Source organism: Solenopsis invicta, chromosome 11 (assembly GCF_016802725.1).
Source record: "Solenopsis invicta isolate M01_SB chromosome 11, UNIL_Sinv_3.0, whole genome shotgun sequence".
Lineage (NCBI taxonomy): Eukaryota > Metazoa > Arthropoda > Insecta > Hymenoptera > Formicidae > Solenopsis > Solenopsis invicta.
This window is the reverse complement of record NC_052674.1, coordinates 6834371-6857512: the sequence shown is the minus strand read 5'-3', so window position 1 is coordinate 6857512 and position 23142 is coordinate 6834371.

The following is a 23142-nucleotide window of genomic DNA, read 5'->3' as shown; positions in this document are numbered from 1 at the left end:
CCATACGAGATACGCCGGCGGTCGTTTGAAGTCCCACCATGTTTGAACAGCGGTCATTGTCTCGTCTTCGTTTTCTGTTCTTCGTCACCGCCGCTACTGCCTTAGCATCAAGCATCTCGGTTCAGATAAGAAGCGAGTCGAGAGCCACGCGAAAAGCATTTTTTTTTACGACCTCGATGAAGAATCGTTTCGAACAGCCCATCAAATGATATGTTATCAGATGTATGCAGATTTTTCGATGATAATGAATGAATATATCACGTGCAATAGCGCGCGCGCGCGCGCTAAGTGTTGTTTTTTTACACTGCAGCAATTTTATTGCCATCTCATAAGAGAAATAAACGAAAGAAAATCTTTCATGACTGTTTGAATGTAACAGGGAAATATCAATTGTATAGTGTTGGAAATTATTGAAAATTGCTTGGAGAATCACCGTGAGTCGACGCTTGACTCGACACAAAGCACGTCTTATTTCGTGACCTAATATTTGACTTTCGCCACATTGGACCACGAGTCCTCCATGGTTCGATTGCCGCCGTTTGTTTGCAGTCTGCTTTCGTTTTCGGCTCGCGCCAGGTTGATTTAGGATTTAAGGATTTCCGCGTTTGTTATTCGACGATCACGTGGATAAATATACTTGAGATGATTCCTCTATTTAGGCAACCGCGGGTGGGCTTGCCTCCGGTTATTCACATAGATCTTAGTTAACTATTCGCGCATTTGAGTAGATAAATTCACCGAATATAATTTTGTTAATATTAAATACTAAAAATAACTTGCACAGTAGTAAAAAAAAAATTTAACCCCAAATTTTTTCGACATTAAATAGATACTAAACTTGACAAATTTTATATATTATTATTGTCTCGAAGAATTAAAAACTAAATTTGAAATTAACTAATTCGTTCGCTAGTAGTTCAATATGCGAACAAAGGATGCGAATCTTCAAGCGGAAGACTACGAGCCGAAGACACTCGGTCATGAGAAAAAAGGAAGACTCGGAAGTTCATCGAAAGAACCGGTGGTATTCTCTGTTTGGATAGTCTTTAACTGACCATTACACCTGAATAGGCCGCCTCAAAATGGAAAAGGGCAGCCTGATCCTTGATCCGACCGGCCTACTTCCTGTGGAACCCGAATGGGTAGACCCCAGGGACCAACGGTCAATGGTAATAATGACGAATGTTCTCTCGCTGATTCCCGACGAGCCGCGTGTCGTTTCTACGTTTCTAACTGGTCTTACCTGATCTCCTTTTAAACGTATTCGTCGACTCCCCAAGAATACTCGAAGAATCAACAAGACGCGCAAGAATCTTGGATCGCGTGATCGCAAAAAATCGCAGTATAGCGTCTCGCTAACCGCGAGGCGTGATTTTTGATCTTCCAAGAAAGACTCGTTCTACTTTTATGTAAGAAACTCGCATCGCGAAGAATTGGCTTTAATATAATAGTGGTTGCATATGGTTGATCTGCACTGGACCACATTTATTCACTATTATTTTTACATGACCACGCGTGTGTTTCTACCGAAAATGCACAATGGGAGCATCCCGTTCGCCCAAAAAGAAAATATAAATACACTTAAACGCTTTTTGTGCACACACAATTGGTCACGTTTGCGAGTGAGAACTGCAATTTCGAAGTAATGATGAGCATCCGTTATGGCGCGTAGAACGTTTACCACTGAAGATATTATAATATTGTATCGAGAGCAAGTGCTCCTTCTAACCACAAACCACATTCACCTTGAGCACATTAGAGTATTCAGCATCATCTGCGCTAAGGTAGAAAGTAACTTTCAAAGGTATTAAAGCTAATTTTGCTTAAATTATATGAGCATACACTATTTGCATGTTATATAAAAAGGGTAAAAGATATGGTAAGACTGACAACGATAGTACGGTAATAATGATTTTAGCTTTGTATTTCTTTTATATAAACAAAACAAACACGTCGAGTGTAAATGCAATAATTTTGCAAGTCCCAAGTATGAGATCTTATGCGCTTCTTCGTCGATTTGACTCATCCATCATTCCCAACAGCAAGCTGCAACCGTCGCTGCTCTGCTTTCGTCGTCCAGGAAATTGTCGGTGGATAATTTAAAGAAGACAGTTCGTCGACATCACTCGACATAACACGTCTCGTAAAGGGACGTTTGGTGCGCGATGAAAACGTGGGGGCCGTTCGAATGTAGCACCTTTTCTGCTCTTACACACAAATTCGTCTTTCTTTCTGCGAATCGAAGGGCCGATCTGCTGCTCTTGTACAACACCACCGGGCATTGTCGCTTTCCTCCCTTCCCATTCGCTCGGGGGCTGCTTCCAAGGAATTGTGCGAGCACGAAGAAATTTTGCAGCGCGATGGTGGGGATGTGAGTCGTGTGGCCGTACGTGTTTACTTAGGATCATCCCCGTTGGCCACCGGGATAATTCCGGAATCCGGTGCAAATCCCTGCGGCAGGCCTTGTATGGATTATGAGCTGTACGGAAATCGTTAGCAAAACGTGTACGACGCAAAAAAGTCGAGGCTTCGGAATATAATTCTTTATTTTTAGAAAATTTTACAAAATCGCCATCCACGTGAAATGCAACAGTATATAAACATATATCCGCGAATTCATTAATATGTAAAAATCAAGTATTTGTCACGATTTTCGTGATTAGGGATGTAAGATTGAAACTAATCGACTTCCGCCAATAAATCAGCTATATCAAGTTGAGTTACGCTGGTAACCCGATAACCTCACCGCCCTTTGCAGTTCCTGTTTGTTGTCGATCCCGTTGGCTCGGTGTCCCCTTACCAAGTCTCCACTTGCCGTCCAGAAGTCTGCTGGTTAGTTGGAAACGGGTCTCGAAACCGCCACCGCTCGAAAGTTCCGCTTGTAGTTTCTCCTGCTTCGATACAAAGAACGCCAACTGTCGCCAACAGAGACACTAGCCAGATCACCATCGGCGGCGGTTCATTAAAAATGTTGGAGCAGCACTTGCGGCTTGGCCCACCTGGTTTCCTGTCGCACTCCAGTCGATAGATTGACGCTGAGCGACGACAATTTAAACGAGCGCCATCGTCGTCAAGATAGTTATCAAATTTACACGCTTATATTCGCGCAGAAGATATTAACTTTACGATAATGCTTATAATTTGCAATTTCTCGTATATCTCGCAGATGTTTCTACCACGATATAAATTAAGAAACATTCGGATATATAGCATGAGTTTATTGAACGAATGTAGCAATAAAATCTACTGTTACGGAACAAACCACTAAGCCAACATCGCCATTAGGCCGTACTCGCAATTGACGAGATCGTGTTGCTCTATTACAGACCTTCGTTTGACGAGTGTATAGCCAATTTCGAAGCGATTCGTGATGTTGTAAAACCATTCTGGTCCCGAATGATTTGTCCGAGCACGGGCGCATGCAGTTTCCATAGATGTGCGATGCTCGTATCTTTTACGAGGCACCAGGCCGTTACCGTTTATGGCAGATCGAGCAATAAAACGGAATCGCAAATAGCGAAGCGCCGGAACAAAGTGTGCGAGGTAAATGAAGCTGGCATATCGTTCTTGCAGGATATTGCAGGTATTGCAATGAACGGAAATCGTCATTGTTTAAATTGAATCATACATATATTTAATATGTCAGACTGTACGATTGTACTGTCGTACTGTATACAAAAAAATATAGTTCTTGTGCTAAGAAAAGCCATTACTCAATTTGTAGTTTTCCTTTTTTAAGTTACAGTTATCTTTATAAAGAATATTTTCTTGATAATAGTCTCACAGATATTCAGAAACAAGTAATATTTACTTGTGATAAATATATTTTAAAAGAATTATCATAAAAATATTTGTTAAAGATAATTGTTTTACTAAAAGAAAAAAATCAATTGCTACTTTTCTAAGAGGTACAATTAATATTGTATACAGAATATTGTATTGGTATTATATTAATCATTCTAATACGTAGAAATATTAATTGTTGAGATGTGTGATAAAAGAATATAATAAATAAAATACTATTATGACTGTGTAAAATTTAAAGAATGTTCATTAAAGCAAAAATGTGCGATAAAATTGTAGAATATTTAATTATCTACGTGAAATCGTATAGTCGATTTTACATCACCTCGATATGCGTTGAAAGCGGATCTGGAATACTAAATTAGACTTGACGTAGGAGATATTTATTATTAGAGAAGTTACTCAGCTTCCAGTAAGCGTTGGTAATTATAATTTAAATTTGCATAGCAATGAAGCGTGGCCTTTGTATCCAAGCGGCTTTGTAGTCACGATCTCATGATTTGCATGCACTTGAAGCGACGTCATAGTTATCGCTTGTTCACACTCCGTTATCGCAGGCATAATTTTCGAGAACGACGCCGTAGGCTGCACGCGCCCGTTTTGTTTTACTCACACGCCGCACGTGTTCGCCATAGCTAAGGTCTCGTGTGTCCTTTCCAGAAAATAATACGTCCGTTTAACTTCTTACGGTCCGCGGTGTCCCATATCCAAGCTGGAAGGGAAGTGGGTGTTACGGGGTGTGCCCGACCCGGCGTGAGCGCGATCTTGGAGTAAACGTAATAAAAACCCCCCGAATAGAGAAGATCGCGTAAGGGTAGAAAAACGTTTCACTTGCTTTCCGCCCGCGACAATTCGTGGGCGTTTGTGGGCGGGAAGGAAGCTCTCGGCAATACACTATACGTACCATAAAGCGCCAAGTTTATATTCGTAAACGTGGAGAAACTCGCGGAAAGCGGAGCGAGAGCGTCGCGACGTAAAAATCCACTCCCGTTTGTTCCGAGACAAAGCGAGGATTTGCATAATGGTCCCGACGAGAACTTACTATCCTCTGCGTACGATCGGCATAATATACTCTGCCTGACATTTTTGGGACGTTCGTGCCACGAAAATACACGGCTTCGTGTAACTGGTAATCGTACACTGCGCGATGAACACTTTTATCGTATTGAAAGAGGGAAGAAAAAAAAATTGTACCGGCAAAAGGACACGTCTCCTCGTTTCACGTGGCTTAACTGCTAAGGGTAGTTAGACGAGTCGAGAATGCATTCAAGGCCCGGAAGTGGGCGGAACTGCAGCCTGCGCTTCAGCATTGTACACAAGGACTCGATTTTTCCTCGCTCATGGGTCGTCCAGTATTATATGGAGGACAGAAAGAAGAGAGAGAGAGAGAGAGAGCGAGAGAACGCCTCGAAGCACCGGAGGCACTAAAAGGACATCCGATATCCGTAAATGCCGTAATAACAAGCTCCGCGTAATGCTCGAAAACTTGGACGTCTCCTTTTGCGAATCGGGCAGATGGAAGAAAATCACTGCGGAGAATCCGTGTGCGAGAAATGACGTCACAACCGAGGCAATATCGATATTAAGGTGATTTTTAAGTTTCAATATTGATAGAAATTGCGTATGAGGAGACAATGGTGCGTTAAATTAAAATTTTATGCGCAAAGTGGCGCTTGTTAATCAAGTCCCTCGCTTATTACGCCGAAATGAGTAATGGCTTCGTTTATCGAGTAGTCAATCAGAGGCGTCGAGGTGATTGCGATATGCAAAAACCAATTTCTCCTCCGGGTGCGGCCATGCTACCGTGCTGCCGATTGGCAGAAAAAATATTGCAAACAACCTTGATGTTATATTCAAACCGTCATAAAAAGCCAATTTCGGATACAATGGACCTCTATCGAGGGAAGGCAGATCATCTGCCGTTCGATATGCGCGGAGGAGGTTCTCTATCTGCAAGGAGCGCGATCGGGGCTTGATTAAAAATGAGATTGCGGCAGCGCGATTTCAAGGTGGAAGATTAGACCGTACTTCTTATTTGATTTGCAATTTGATATTTTTAGGTTCTTTTTAGGGTTCGAACCGAGGCATGATTTCGTAGAACTATGACGATCTTGCGGTTTGATTGTGCGAGAAACAGATGCTGTAACAATGACTTCGAACTCCTGTATAGGCTAAAGCTGTACGATGTTTCGCACATTTTTATTGTTCGAGCAAATAATTTTGTCAAATTTGCTTGGTAAAGAGAATATCATATGTTACAAGAACTAATTAGTTTTAAAAGAAAATCTTAGTCAAAGTTTTATGATATCAATATAACAATGTAGAAATATCGTCAAATGTAATGAAATAGCATAAAGCGACGAGTGCGTTCAGTATTCTTTGACACGCGCGCATTATTGTGACAGAAGTATTGACGCGCTGACAAAATACGGTCGGCTGCGTTCATTTTTGATGCGCGAGCAGCGGCGAGCCAGATAATCTCTGAAGCTCATTTCGAACCCGTTTCTTCAGCTTGCCACTGCCGGTGAATGGTTTCCCGCAGGGTGCTTCATTGCGGACTGCCCATGCCGAATTAGAGCGGACATTTGAGGAAAGGATTTACTCTAATTCGCGTACAGAGTTGCTACGAGTACGCTGTTGTCCGTTGGCGGGACAATGCCAGAGAGTAATCTGGCGGGAGATAAATCCATCTCGTTTTAACAACTATCCATGTCCCTTCAAGTGCCGTCAGCCTTCAGCCGGATTCGCCGAAACCTGATCGTTCTCTTTTGACTCTGTGGGATTTGACGCGGGAATTATTTTGGAAACTGACATTGAAACTTCAAAAATCTGTTATCTCAAAATGCAAACCTGTTGTCTTAAAATGTTGATATATTTATATGTTGCAATTAACAAGCATTTGACAAATATGAATTTTTATGAATATTTATTTCTTTATTTCAAAGCTCACTTAATTAGCTGCAATAGAGGAGTCATGTTATTTCTCAATCTTGCAGGCATATAAGGTCGAAAAAATCGTGCGGCTCGGTGAAAATGCAAACGCGGAAAACCGTAATTATTGCTGCGCCATGAAAGACTAATTATCTGAAGCACACGCCCTCCCAAAGGCGTCCGGTCGTCACCTATGGTGCCAGTTCGCCGTTAGACACGATGATTAGAAAAGGCGCCTTTCTCCAATTAGTTTATTTCCAGTTAACCGTGGCCTCTCATTAACGTAGCGTTCAGCGGAAAAGGGCAAAAAGTGCCTTCTGCCGATAATTAGCGGCTGCAACGCGTGTCGAATTCGTCCAAGACTTCAACACGCCGATTCCGCGTCCCTTTTTCGGTAAAGGGGTGGAGTTCTGGCAAAGTTTCGACGAGATTAGCCGGAATGACTGGACTGCGTGACTCGGACGCCATATGTCCCCATGAAATCTTGACGCAACGGGAAGGTGTTTGTAAGCCAAAAATAATTAACGGAATCAGGCGTGAAGTCGTCATAAGGCAAGGATAGCAAGGAGTATGGCGCCAATTTGCGAAATGGACTTTCAACCTCGCCGCGGGAGATTTGAGATCCTTCTCTCGTTGTCCAGATGTCGTAGTCTACACGGAAGGTGTAACCGATAGGCAACGTTCTTCTATTGGTCTCATGCAAAAATTTAATAGAAATATACTATGAAAGATTTTGTTAAGAAATTGAAATCCAGCATAAAATAAATAAAAAGAATATTAAAGAGAAGATAAATATAAAATATGCAAGATTTTTTTATACATGCAGAAAGAAGAAAATCAATCTATTTCCACCAATCTCAGTGATGATCTATCTAGCATTTTATATCCTTGACAACATCTGGAGTCGGACGGATGACAATAGACAAAGAAGTACAAAGAAACATAAAAAGGGAAAACTGTTGAGCGGCAAATTGGCTGCGAACCAATTTCTTCAATGCCACCAACAGCGCTAATTTGCTCATTACGTCTTTGGAACTATACATTGAAAACGTAACATCCTTATCACCTGCTTCCGTCATTTCCGAGCGAGCCCATTGATCAGCCCGAGTCCTTGGAAGTCACCGCAACGATCCTAGAATCCCAATGCCCGCCGGGCTGGCATCTCTGGCAGCGAGCTTCCGGTTCGCGCCAGATAATGATAGGTCACGAATCTGAAAACCATAGTTCCGAACAGTGAGGAGAGAAAAAAAACCCTCGAGACTTCCATTATGCCACTATTTCACCGCGAAAAATCTGACCTGCAAACGTGCAGTAGGTCGAGGGCAAATTGCGTGCCCCCGCAGGGATGCATGCACCTGCTTCTTCCACAAGAAAAGGGAATGCTCCTGTAGATTCCACGATTCTTTATTTTTTGAGAGGGAGGTTCCTCAAGTGTTCATCAATGGTTCAATCTCTAGCTTCGCACACACAATAAAACACACTTCTTTAAATATCTAAATGTATATTAAAGAATTTAAACATTTAAAGAATTTATATCTCTGCGACGATTTCCATGTTATTTTAATGTTAAACTTTACAGTTAGTATTTGCAAGGCAAAATTAAGATAAATGTTAGTACATTCATGAAAACAGTTTTAATTACTTATTTATTTTAATTACTTTATGACGCATCTCTCTAAAAATAGCATCCTTTTTCGCCGAACATTTAGATAGAACCAAGACGCGTCCAAGAATCGTTTCGCTCGTTTTTATTAGACTCTGTCAAAAAGCGAGCTTTTATTGCCGAAAATCGATGATTTGTTCCCGACGAGCTCAGCGGGGCGGCGAGCCGACTCGAGGCGAGCGAATCTCGCGTCGGTCGATGATTTACACACGCCCACGTAACGAATCTATTAATTATTTATGGACTTGCAAAATTTATTTGCGGCACGCCGCGGGGAACCGCACTGCCCTATGCCCCCGAGGCCCTTCCTTCGGAATATGCGCTTAGCATAATGGCGATTCCTTTACGCGCTCTTATAAAGCTCGGGACTTATTCCTCGCCTCGAGCGCGTGTTATCCCCTTTTTAAAGGCAGGATGCGTCACATTAAAACGGCAAGTCGTTTACATAAATAATTTTTAGTCACAATATTCTTATCTCGCGTTATATTTGAGAATTATACTAATTTAAGCGCGCTATAATTCAAATGTTTTTATTGCGAAGGAAGTGGAAACGCACGTTAAACGTAAGCCATTAAGCGCGAATGCGAAGCCATATGAAAGAAGAATGAAGCAATTAAGTCGGTAGCGAAAAAACCGCGAGAAGAGATAGTATTTAAAAGCAATTCAGCCAACACCACGAACGTCGGCGAATTCTTCGGGAGAGATCTCGGCACGACAAACGATCACACGCCCATTTGACGAAAAAGTTCGCTCATCGAGTGCAGTGGCAGCGAAACGTAAGATGCACTTTTCTTGCCAGCGCGATGCTCCACCTTGGCATTTATGGTGTGACACGCCAATTGCCGCGGCAGATGTCTGACGTAGCGGCGACATTCCGTTTCAGTGACAATTTGACGTCTACGGAATTCCTTAGGAAAATTACTTAGTTAGAGCAGCTCCGTTACATAAATGTACCGCAATATCTATCGGCATTGTTGTACATCATTCAGAAATTAAAATAACGATGGATGTATCAAATCTTCCATTTAGAAACATAAAATACTAGCAAGAATATATAAAGTTATAAAACATGAGATATTAAAGATAACACAATTATCTTTAGTTTGACAATATGCAAATACATTCTCAATTAAACTCAAGGAATTATTACATTACGACTCTTTCGATGTAATTAATGAATACGTAGTAATTTATTTTATCGACCATAAAAGTATTGCAGCTTCATTGCGGAGCAGTGAATTTTCTTGAAAAATATTTGATCACTTAACATTATCATACATTTTTTTTTCATTACGTTTCTAATCTCTTCGGGAAAAGATGATTTTCTCGTTCGGTCTCATTAGAGAATCCTCGTCGTGCGAATCCGTAAAATGGCAAAGTGACTCCAAAAGAGCAGCCGCGTGCTCGTGTACCGAACGTAATAACTAAATGGCGCGTTATGCCTTGTTTGCTGGCACGTGCGTCTACGTGTTTCAATTACAAAATAATTATCGTGCCTGTCTGGCGCTGCGAAATGCACCGCTTAGTTTGAACGACGTTCCAAGACGTTGCCTTTGATGGTTTCTTGGCCGACTGGAGCGAAGCCGGCAGTTCAGACCCATCGGAAGGCAACCGGTTAGACGTAGAGGTACTTCGGGCCTCTTCCGAGGCATTATCCGGCAGGTTTGCGCAATCGTATCAAATTTTTAAAGTAAAACCGTAGAATACCATAATTACTAGACTTGATAGGCAAACGAAACGTGTAATTTATCATAAAGAAAATGTACTCACGCGATATGCGTATTTAAACTTTAGAGATATATACTTCGTTCTTCGTTACACGCGAAGTAAATACGAATATAAGATGAGAGAACGTTGATTGAGAATTTTTTGCATGCGTCGAAAATCGCGAACGAACCGGTACGTGACATAAATCGCTGGCGAATTTTCTGAACGAAATCGCGCACATTCGTCAAGTCTACTGAAATTACCTAATGAGGCTGAATCAGGCCGTCGGTTTTTCTTCGCGGGGTTATCGTAGTATCGGCGGTAAGAGAAGCGCAGCAAAAAACAAAATTGCCGTACTTACAAATGATGCGCCGAAACGAGCGACAAGGAGCACCTCTCGTCGCTGAAAAACACTTCGGCCGCGTGATCAAAGGATCGCTTTCGATTCTCGTGTAAGAACATAATTTGCTGTAGTTTTCCTCGCTGGCTACATGTTGAAATCTCTCACTGTTCCTTTTATCGAATTATTTATGTGACGAGACGCGTACGTACTTAGACATTTATTTTTAAAAACGAAATTTAATCAACGCATTTTTATGCAAACGTTTAAAAATTTAATAGAAGTAGCCTAACGATTTGTAATGCCCAGGCATTTATCTCTTTTATTAATAGTCCTTTCATAACCGGACACCGATTGTGTATGATGAGTGAATAATTAATTATTCTCTCATCGAACGGTTTTAGCCATCTGTAGCAGATTGTAGTAACTTAAGCATCAATATCGACATAATGCTCTCGTTTAATCACAATATTTTAACATAATTACATGTAAATTCTCAACGAACCTGCACGTTATGTGACGGCGACGAGCGAACCGGTTTCAATGAGATGACGTTAATTAACGGTCCGTTAATATAAATCGTCCAACGTAGCGACGCGCAACTTGAAAGCATCACAGTGCACCAACCGACAGAATTTCAATTTAACGGAACGTAATCGTCCAAAATCTCATATGTTATCCGTGTGCGTGACAAGTAAGGCTCATTAACACAGCGACGTTTAATAAGTGCCCTCATTAATTACCGCCGCGCCGCACAGAATGCCACCAACAAACCAAGCCGGGTTTCGTTGTATGAATGGTTGTGTGAATCCATCTCCGCTGCAATAATTAATTATTCCCAAAAATTAATTATTCTTGCAAAATAAATTGGAAACAATACGTACAATATTTCGTTTTCAAAAGATTTTATGAAAAGGTTGAAACATCTGCGCACCTTAAATAAAAGGCCGAAGTGCCACGCTCGTGAATTAAATTTTATGTAAATATTATATTACGAGATGAATTCGTATGAAATAAAATCCTGATCTTAATTACTTTCAACATTGACTTCTTTGCAGCCGATCACTGGCCAATCTGGTAAATGCTACTTTTTGCTCAATGCCCTGCGATACCCGCGGAAGAATGATACCCGTGAATGACGGGCAACCGCATTAATTCTAATTAAACGGCGTCCATTCGCACGTCTACGTTGCGTTGCTCGGTGCCCCGATTGCCGTCGAATGTGCGAGGGGAATCGAGAGGGCAATCGACCTGATCCAGAAGGCAGACAAGCAACTTTCACGCGCACGCGCTATGGATCTCGTTGCGCGTGCCTCTCTCTTCTGATTCTTCGCGAGCACCTGCGTCGCGTTGCGTGACTCTCCTCTCTTTTTTTCCTCCCAATCACGACCGCACGACCGCGATTTAACGTCAGGCTTTACGATTGTCAATACTCACCTACTGAGGGTTCATCAAGTACACGAACGATTATAAAACGAACGATTATAAAATAATTAGGTCGTAAGGCATTATATTTTAGTATCGTACGTCAACTGATGAATATAAAATCGATCGTGCAATTTACTTCTTGTGCTTTAATGCTCAGTATAATGCATATCCCGTTATATTAGCGTAAAAAAAGGTAATAAAAATATCTTACATATTTGAGAACAGACAAATTGTAAAATTTATATTTATGCGTAATTATAAAAAGAATTACTTATGTAAGTCAATGATGAACCATATAAACTGTAAGCAATTTCACGTATAAAAAAAAATACAATTTGTATCGATGATTTCTTTCTAGAGAGAAATTTTACAATATCTCTTACAGGTATTATCTTAAACGTATTAATACATCCCGTATACGGCGAAATTGTTATGCCAAGAGCCACGAGGATGGCGTATTTATATATAATGTACGACGCACTGCTTGCATTCATTATGTTCGCATTTACGCGGTTAATCGTACGTGGGAGCCATTACCAGCGATTCTTATTTATTAACCGTATAACCTGAATACATCAGTTATGGGAGGTTTTTTACTGCACGGGAACGCACACGGAAGCTATTTCGGAACGGTGGATTTTTAATGAGACGCATGAATCGTGGAAATCGCTCGTCGGACAACTCGATTCTCGTCTCGGAGTAGGTAATTCATTTTATTCGCTCTCTTAGCATAAGAGCTCGTGCTCGTCGTGAAACGCGTAGGCAGCCAGCCAGCGCGAAAATTACGAAGAAAGGAGGGAGACCGTAACAACTTTTAACTAATGAAATTAAACTCGCGAGGTAGATACTCGTAGATTGGGAACTGCTTCGGTGCATCGAAACCGAGGCAAAAAACGACCTAATCAATCTCTATTATTTCGTACAAATCGTCATCGCCGATAGAAGAAGCTCGGCTGGTCTGTTTCACTTGGGAATGAATATGTATCAACGGTCGCGATGCCCCCCCCCCGAGGACCGCTCCCTTTGAGCATATTCACGAACGGAACAGGCAGGTGTTTCGTTCCCGAGATCGTTCTCTCGCGTTTATGCGCGCACGTGCTTTATTGCTCCGTCTCTCGGGCACATCTCAGTGACTCCAGTGCTCGTCAATCAGCGAAGGATGCCGGCCATCTCTCTTGATCTCCCTCCGCCTCTCCGCGCTTCGAGAGACTCTTTTTCTCGGGGGGCACACCGCTCACTCCTTCGTCTCTCGTGCGCGCATAAGGGGTCACGGCTCATGAGCAGGTGCCCAAAACCACGGCTCCACAACGTGAACGTGCGGATGCACGCAGACTGACACGCATTCGGTCAAGCGTGCATGAGCCGTTACGTAAATCTCCGCTTGATAAATGTCGACCTCTTCCTCTCTCTTTCTCCGTTTCTCCACTCTTTCGCGTCGCATCGCGGAGCTCGATATTTGTCACCGAAAGACGGTACCGATATTTCGCAATGATAGAAGCCACGTCATAAACCGATCGTATCATAAAAAAATGGTATTTGTTTGTAAATAATTCACAAGGCTCGCTTGTATGGCGTTGTTGATTATCGCCATATCGTTCGTTAACCTTCGTTATAGCTGTGATGAGTGGAAACGCTCCAAAGCGTTACCACTTATTATGTAAAACGGAAGCTTTGGATAATAAGTCAACGTCAGTAACACATAAAGTTGTCCGCTTACTAAATTTCCCAATTCCTGTAGTTATTAAAAATTCTCTTCTTTCATATCCACAATAGAACAATATTGATTATCCTAATAATTTACTTGCCCTCGCTAAGTCGAGAACAATAGTGAGCGATTTATCGCGCTTCATTCCCATTAAGGAACGCACACGCGGGCCGCGCGGTTGTCCTAGGACTGAATATCGAGTCGCTACATCCGTAAGACTTATGATCTTACTTCTCTGAATGAACATCGAGAATGTTTTGAGACGATGGCCGACATAAACTCGCTTACGGTCTTTGTCGCGCTGAGCACGGCGCACGTCCGTCAGACCCCACGGCGGGGACAAAAAGCGCCTGTCTACGTGCAGGCCGGTGTTGCGTTTCAGCTCGTCAAGATGCATGCTGCATTTACCATTAATCAACGCGGAGAGTAAATGATTACGCCGATGGCATTCACGGAACCGCTGGCGTTGGCCGTGATTGGCCCGTGATTGGCGGACGGACGACCGATGACGGATGAGGGTTTAGCGATCTTTCTCATCTACTTAGCTTCGTCCTCTAGGAGATAAGTGGCCGCGTGGATGATGCGGTCCAAGGTGGCCCAGATTTCTTTTTGACAACTACGATGGCTGGGTGTTTACAAAAAGTAAACACAGATGGAACGGTTTCTCAAGGCTGCACGTAATGTCCGTAGGCGACAAATTGAAACCTAAGTCATTACACGTACAGTGCATCATGTTCTCTACGCGGTGAAAAAATAATTTTTGATTCGTCCGGTGAGACGAATTACGATTCGATTTGTTTTCTTCTCTCATTTGCACGCACTACGACGCGAGAGTGTAGCGCGGCACCTTTACATGCACCTATAATAACATCAGTGGGTTTATAGCAACGACCTATGACCCCGCCCGCGTTCGAGATAGAGGTGAGCGATGCGTCGAAGGCAGCCGTGGTAGTACATCGATTATCCAGTCATTTTCCCAGGCCCTTTCGTATGCGCTCGACACGTCCAGCTTCGCTCGAGCGTTACATGGAGGCCGTACACGTGTGCTAGTGGGTGTATGTCAGAGCTATTACATTCAGACTCGAGTAGACGGCGGTTACCATGAGGAAGGGGAGCTCTCAGAGTAGACTGTAAAAGGAAGGGGTAGATAGTATATACTCTTCTTTCCTCTCCATTATCTCGCTCCTTCTACTTCCTCTAGAATATCGGACAGAAAGAGAGAGAAAGAGAAGGAGAAAGAGTCTGGATGAAGCGAGAGACTGACCATTGGCGTAAACTAAACGTCATTGAATAAATATTTAATACTATTCGCATGATAAAAATATTATCTCTAAATTATAAATGTGGTTCGCTGTAGTCGACGTAATTTAAAAATGTACGAAAGTCTCTCGTGACCAATCCGATACCAATTTCGAGCCGAAATGTTCAAGTTAATCCGGCACGTAATTTAATTAAGCACCGCAGAGATGAGACAAAATGATTTCACGTTTATCTGACGCATCTGCTGATGTAAGGGAGCGGAGGCTCCTTTTTAGGAGCCTCTCGCCGATGTCCGCGCCGATGTCGAGGCGGTCTCGTCTCTCGCCATGCACATTAAGAGGTCACGCTCCGGCAGGTGGTGGCGCGCGTGATTCACTCGGTCGCTCGCTCGCTCGCTCGTTCACTCGCTCACTCGCTCCGAGCTAGGTACACCACCCCTATTCACTCACACGGCCAAGTTAATTGTCGCAAGGGACGTTGATTTAAAGCCCCACTCGACCGGTCTCCCTCGCTGAGATAATGAGTGGCGGGCCTGTGCAATGACGGGGACCTTGCATGGCTTAGATTACGTCTCATCTATACTTTGCCGCCGACGTGCTTTACCAATAATGGATAGACGCCCTTAAGAAATAAGATCCGTAAGTCTCGATCGAATTTCCTCATCAATCGAAATCTTGGACCAGTGATAAAGCAAAATCTGTCTTAAAGCTATAAACTTTCAGTTCACTCCTCAATAAATATTCCATGGCAAATCTGAAATGCGAAGAATGCGTCCTTAACTAGATGTAGCTTGCTCGGAAATACGAGTAAGTGCGTTCCTCGGTCGTGCGATCTTCCGAGCGGCTCGAGTAGCAAAACCACCGCAGTGCGATCAAAAATCAAGGCAACAACGGCACTCAGTCTGGCCTCCGCCGCGCCGCACGCCGCGTCGATGTGAAGATGACACCGCCGTGGTCCGTGGCCCCGAGGTACTACCGGGAGCTCATAAATCTTCTTAAATATCTTCTCTATCTGTTCATCATCCGTACGCCGAGGTGCGGTCCCGAGTTAAGTCGCGCATCGAAACAGCTGCCGCTTAACAGTAGTTGTAATGGGCATGCAGAGTGCGCGGGAGTGCAATCAGACTTCATCTCGTTGCGGGGCTCTGACCGAGCATACATCACGCGTGCGTTCCTCCGGAGGCTGTCACGAGCGGCTCCCTCATTGTTCCCCGGTTACGGCCCCCGTGGCCATCTCCGCTCGTTTTCGCTCTATTTCTTCCGCCCTCCGTCGAGGATTCAACGTTTTTTGCGGCCGTACGCGCGCGGGGGCGCATTAGCGCTTGATAGTGCTCCAGGAATTTCTCTTCGGAGTTTCTCAAAGTGCATTCCTTTTATCAAACTAATGCCACGTACTCTTCTTTTTGCATTGCCACATCCGCGGCAAGATTAATCATAGCGATCCGATCAAATAGCCTTCCTTAATTCAAACGGATACGCGGCGCGCAGAATCGCAGGATCGGTCGTGCTGATAATGTTCTTCAGCGTTACGAAGCATTAAAAAAGCAACCGTAGAATTAAACAAAAATAATAAGTTGTAATTGTAGAACGAAGTACTGCTCGCTCGCTCGCTCTGCCGTAAGACTCGGCGAAACGAAACTTTGCGATAAGCCTCGCGGCGGAAATAACGTTACCTCGATCTTGCAACAAGACCTTCTACTTCTTCATGTACACGATACCTGCGATGCGTCCCGATCGATCGCGATCGAGGAACGAAGCACGCCGCCGCCGCCGCCGCCGCCGCCGTGCTAAAGGTTAAAGAATCCTCCTCGCGCGCGCGAGCGAGCGCGGCATTCTCCACGCGCGCTCGTAAAGTTCTCCAAGATTTCTCTCTTCTCCTTCCGCCGCGGCATTAAGGTACCAAGGCTACACCTCTACCTCTACCTTCGTGGTAGGCGAGCCGAAGGTGAACACCGCACAGAGCATCCTTTCGATCGAACACGCCGCGAGACACGGTTGCGCGATAGCGCCGCTGCCGCTCACGGATCTCGGTAACTTCTCCCGTTCTACCTTACTCGTCGATCCCCCGCTCTTTCGTTCTCTCTTCCGCGAGTCGTACTTTGCGCTGTCCCGCTTCTCGGAAGAGTCGCGGCGCGAGCGGATAATCGCAACTGCAGTTGCGAAACGGCACGAGCGCAGTAACAGCGGCTGCAGCCGATGTAATTTATTTCAAGAGCGATTCGTGAGATATATCACGTTTGTGCGAGATTTTATATCCACGATCGTCCTTTTATGCAAATGAACAGTTTATTTTATTTAGATATTTTTTAATATCTTCTCTCTCTCTCTCTCTCTCTCTCTCTCTCTCTCTCTCTCAACGCATGCTAAACTGTAATAAAAAGAGCAACTGCAACAAAATGGAATCAGTTTTACCACATGACAGTGCAGCGTATTGATCACAGATGCGCTCGTCATCTTTCACTTTTCTCTTCTTCCTCGCATACCTTATACTCCACGTCTTCTCATTCTCCGAACAATCACGGTAGGGTGTGTGCATACGATTGCGCTTCGTTGCGGCACGAGCAGCATGTCAGGGACCGCACCTGTGCCCAGTCTCCTTCTTGCTCCTGAAAGTGCGTTTCCCACTTCTCTCTCTCATCGCGGCTACCGACACCATGGTGCCAGCGATGGGCTCGTTTCTTAAAAGTGCCTTTCTCCTTACGATGTTAACGACCATTGTCAAAACTGATCGAAGCGAGAAACGTTATACGTATGTGATCGATCACAATTTTATAAAGCTGACACATGACATAAAGTTAAAACTGCCCACATCATAAGTAGAAATCTAAATGGACCCGCATGTTTTGCCAACAGTTATTACATTTATGATGTACGTACGTTATTACATTTGTGTATGACAATAATCGGTACTTACATGTATAGTTGCAATAAATCAATACAAATTGCTACGAAATGTCGGTTCGCTGCTGTCAACATACAATCGAAACAAATAATAAATTTCACGAACAACTTTTATTAGAAAAATATATATAAATAATTATTATAAATGTTACTATAACATATATTTACATTTATGTACACGGAAAGAATGGTTTTGTTAAGGTATCTAACAATTTAGTGGAATATATATCTGAAAATAATATTTGTAGGCCATCAAAACAATTATGTTAAACTCTCAAACTAAATTGCTAGAATGTCAAATTTTTTTGCAGCATTACTCATCATGCTTGAACATCCGTCACAATTATTTTAACGGTCCAATAAAATTATTTTCAGATCTGTACCCAGCTAAATATTTACTTCAACAAAATCGTCCTTTTCGTGTAGGCAAAGTTTTATTATATTCAGCTTTGAAATTTCCCTAGAGAGATCTTTGGTCCTTCATTTTGGTCCTTCGCCTCAACGACATCCGCAACGTCATTGTCACCCACTTGCCAAGATCGCGCATTTCCTATCTTTCCCCGTACATTTTTCAAGGTGCATCTCTCGACCGTAAAATAGCTAATGCGATGGGGATGGTGCTGTCTATCTGGTTGTGCCATCTCAGACTGACTAACACCTTGGGTGGCACCGCGTTTAGTGAAGATATCACCGGCTGATCTAGGAACCACGCGGGACCGAGTATTTTGTCTGCTGTCACGGTGTGGCTCCACTCACGAGAGCGTAATTTATATGCTCATCCATGGACGGGCAGCACGGTGGAAGCATGTAAAGACTCGAGTATATGAAAAGTCTCAAGTACGACATCCGAGTCATCATGAATCGTAGGATCGCACAAAATTGGTATTCGCTATCGCTTGACATTCTACGTTCCGTTGTTCCCTCGTTCGGCGAACGACTGCGTAGTCTCGACAAGCTATAAAAATTTCGACGAGTATAGTCTGCATCAAAATGGTTGAGACTTCTTTTTTGTCACTCTCAGAACGCATCTGTTATTCGATAAGAAAACTCGTTTGCCGAAGACAAAATCTCACAGCTATAATTGAAAGTCGTTAAAAAATAAAATTTGTCACGTACGAAGAAAGGAAATGTCCATCATCAGAAGAAAAATATCTCAATCTCTTTAATTGATTAGAAAACAAAAGTATTCACATTTCTTAATCCTAAGAAGATTAAGAAAAATGATTAAAAATGTTCAAAAAAATTGTGTTATTATTAATATGACACATATTGCAAACGCGTATGTCGAATATTACATTGGCGATAAATAATGCAAGGCTCCTTGTTGTCGCGATGCTCATACTGGAGCATTAAACGGCTGAAAAGCTCAAGAGTAGGGGGAAGATGCGCTCGCTGTGAGGAACGCGGTCCTTGCCTCGTCTTCTCTGCGTTCTTCAGGCAGCACCTGCCATGACTCACCGCTCGGCTCCCCCGCAAAACTTTGCCGGATTACAAAGACTTAAATACCACTCCGCCAAATATATAGGGCCATAAGGAATATACGACGCCGAATTCGCGACGCTAAGATTCCATGCCCACGGCAGTGGAAGGATTCGCGGCAAGTAGAAAAAAGGAGGACACTTTGAAAAATAGTCGTCATTCCGCGGGATTAGCGATTCGTTAAGATTATAGCTCGTAAAAATTACAAATCCTCGACGCCGAAGGGATTTGAGAGGTTGTCGGTCTACCGGCGGATCAGGGTCGGTCATGCACACGTGTCTTTTCGTAGAGCCGCACGTTACGCTTCTTTTTCGAGTTGGAAGATGAAAATAAATAAAATAGCGATGGAGTTTTTGGACGAGAAAAATACAGGTATGAAATTTTTACGGTGTCTCCAAATTCAACTCTTAAATTTCCATACATCTTTTACTGTACATTTTTTCTATAATAAAAATACATACATCATATATATGTATAGGAAGTGCATTTACATATAACTTTTTCATAAAGTACAGCAAAAAAATTGCATAAAAAATGATTATTCTTTCTTTCATCATCATTTTCCATGTCGAGGCATTTCGACAGTTCGTGCAAAAAAAACTCACGCGTTTTAATCATTTGTATCAAAAAAATGACGATAGCAAATAATGATTAGCGACAACGAAGACGGCACGCTCGAAGGCCGCTATTGGGCGAGCCGGCACTAGGTGGTAGCAATTATTATCTAATTTTTTCTCTCATTATCCGCGCGCCCTGAAGAAATCCACTCGATGCGGGGGAAACGCTCGAAGAAGGAGAGAGGCGGCCGACTCTTGCCTCTAGGGATAGGGCGTAAGGATTGAGAAAAAGGAGGAAGAAAACCGGCGCATGACCCGGCGAGCATGCAGCATCTTGCCGGCGATGCCACTCTTCTCGTACTGCTACGTTGCTCTATTCTTAGACTATGGGACAGGTGGCAGAGCCGCGTACGCGCCTCTCTTTGTTCCTATATATCCTACATATCGTTGCCTCTTACTCGTCGCACTCTCGCTATTTCTCCTATCTAGTTATGGAATTCCGCGCGAGTCCGTATCGTCGGCTTCAAGCACCGGCAGATGTTTGCGCGCGAAGAATGTTATAATGTAAGTACGGTTGGTAACGTTGTACCTACCTCTAAAAGTTTTACTACTAAAATAAAAAAAATTGCAAATTGCTAACCGGGAATAATGAATAGCAAATAGATAACATGAGAATCTATATTTAATTTTAAAAACTAACTTTCAACATTCATAAAGAAAGAAACTGTAAAAATTTTATTAGTACGCAAACGCGAATTTTTCACAATTTTATGCTTTCCGCTGATCTAGCGGAGTTTTCCAGTTTTCCACAGTTTTCTTTACGGTTAAACGTGACTCATTTCCTGGAAACCACTTGAAGTCAGCTTTAAAATACGTTCAATTGCTTTTCTCTAGTTTTAAAAATTTATTTTTCGTTGGTCAGAGTTCAAAGAGAATATTGCCAATGCAAAATATTTTTGCTAAGTATTCAAACCGTAAACAATTAAATTTGCGCAGTTGTCTTTGAGTTGAGCCGACACTACAGAAAGTTATTGTTATAGACCTGAGTTTCGCTTTCTTTCATATTTTGTCACTATTGTAATTGGTCACTTTATTTTCATGGCGGAAGAGTCCGTCATCATTTCGCTGTGGTCCCAAACAAATCCATCTTATTGAGTGATGTTTCTAGTCACCCAATAAGAATAAATTATGAAAAATAACAGATAAAAGGAAATTACATGTGTATCCGACGAGCCGAGTGCTAGCGTCAAATAACACAAGTTAAAATAAGGTATAAGTTAAAAAAATATAAGCTATTAACATCTTCATTTATATTACACAATATAAAAAATTTATATCATACTTCTATAAATATTTATTTTTATTAAAAAATATTTGATACGATTTTTATATTTGTATAAATATAAAATGTATATAATATAATAAATAAATCTTTAATAATTCTGCAAAAACAAATACAATTTAAGTAATTTTATATGACAGCAATTTAGCGTTATTTTAAATTTCTATAAAATAGATATCGTATATTTTATTTTCTCTAATAACTATTCTTTACAAACTTTCAATTATGCAATCCTAATTAAAATATAAAAGCGTTTTAAACTAATATCTTTGTTTTCCAGAAATACTATCATAATAAACTATTTAATGCTTTTTTCTTTGGTTTAACATTTTTTCCTTTTTCAAAAAATATTGATTAAATCTATATACATAATATAATTAATAACAATAATTTAATTGAAATGTAAAAATCATCTTTAGTAATAAATCATCTACGTAAAAAAATGGGGTGACATTCCCGGGTTAAGAAAACAATGCATTAAAGATAAAAGAAGAATATTAAAATACTGTATTAAAGGAAAAAGAGAAGGGCAATTTAATCCTACTTCCTGTGGGTAATCCTACAACGTTCGAGAAAACATTGTAATACGTGTTGCTCGCGACGTTGAGGAGAATGCGATCCTGTCATCGGTGCCCAGGGACCGAAAGTCACGTCACGTGCAAGGGGACCAAGTGAGTCCTCTCGACTCTTCGTCGAAAAATAAACTTTCGTGCCAGATGGGGTCGTGCATTTACTTGGTACACGATATTCCGTGGGAGATACTCGTAAATACTGGAAAGCGCGATTATTTTCTCAGAGCCCGTCGCCGACTGGACGTGCCGGGACACTAAAGCAATCCTTGACTTCGTCGTCATGCCCGGGGACATCATTATTTTTCTACTACATAGAAAGAAGAAAGGGAGAGAGAGAGAGAGAGAGAAAGAGAGTACGGGCGACCATCCGTCAAAGGAATCGCACGCGGATGAAGATTCCCTTCTCGGACTAATAAAAACAAACTTCGCCATCCGTAGCCATTCTCGCCAAGTCCACCTCCAGGCTCTTTTCTTGCCAGTCAGGCACCTTTGAGCTCCGCGATCCTAAAACAACTGAATCGCCGCGGCGGCTTACTGCGAGACACACGACACATATGACGGGACTATATTGATGATTGCGGCAAGCTTTGTGAGGATGCAACGTGTGCACGCTTAAAATTAAATTTAACGTAACGCATCGCTTTTGTGATTATCGATGCTGATCCACGCTGAGGATAAACCGTTAAGATAACACGGCTGCCAAAATGAAATTGATTAACCCGTTTGCTAAGCGGGTGGCGAAACGAACTCCACAGCCGAAGCATGATTTATTGCGCGTAATAACGTAACGCGCGCACGCCTTGTCCGCAGCATCTGGAAACCGGACTCGCTCTGAGAGTCTAGACATTTAATTCCGGCCAAAGTAACGTTTGCCAGCACAAATGTTAATAGGCTACACAAGCTCGTTAAGTAATGTTAGCGCTTATCGGCGAATTTAATTAATGAAACGTCCTCCCGAAGTCACCCCGGTCGCAGGTAGGAACCGATTTATCACGCAAAGGCGTGGACACACGCGCTGGTGCACAATTAATCGAGTCCAACTAGTGACATTTGAATCACGAGCCAGCTAGACCGCCAGGTATATCGTCGAAAGAAATCGAAAAAGAAAACACTAATTCGCAATAAAGTTCTCCGTCGCGCATCCAGCGAGCTTCATTATGCGGGACGCCGCGAGATTTAAGAAAAAAGATGCCCGGTGGTGGGGTGAGAGGTTAAGAACCACGGAATAGCGAACTGACGGCCGTGTGGGAGGACATTATCTTCACCGTAGCCGTTCACCATCGTGACATCGGGACACGCTGCCCAGCGTGACTCCGTATTATTTGGCGCGGCAGTCGCATACAGGGCCCCATGACGCGGCTCGAAGTCGTTAGGCACCATTCAAAATCACCTTAAGTCGCCATCAAGTAGCGACTATTTTGTCCTCCTCTCCTGGAACCACAGAAGAGTTCCCA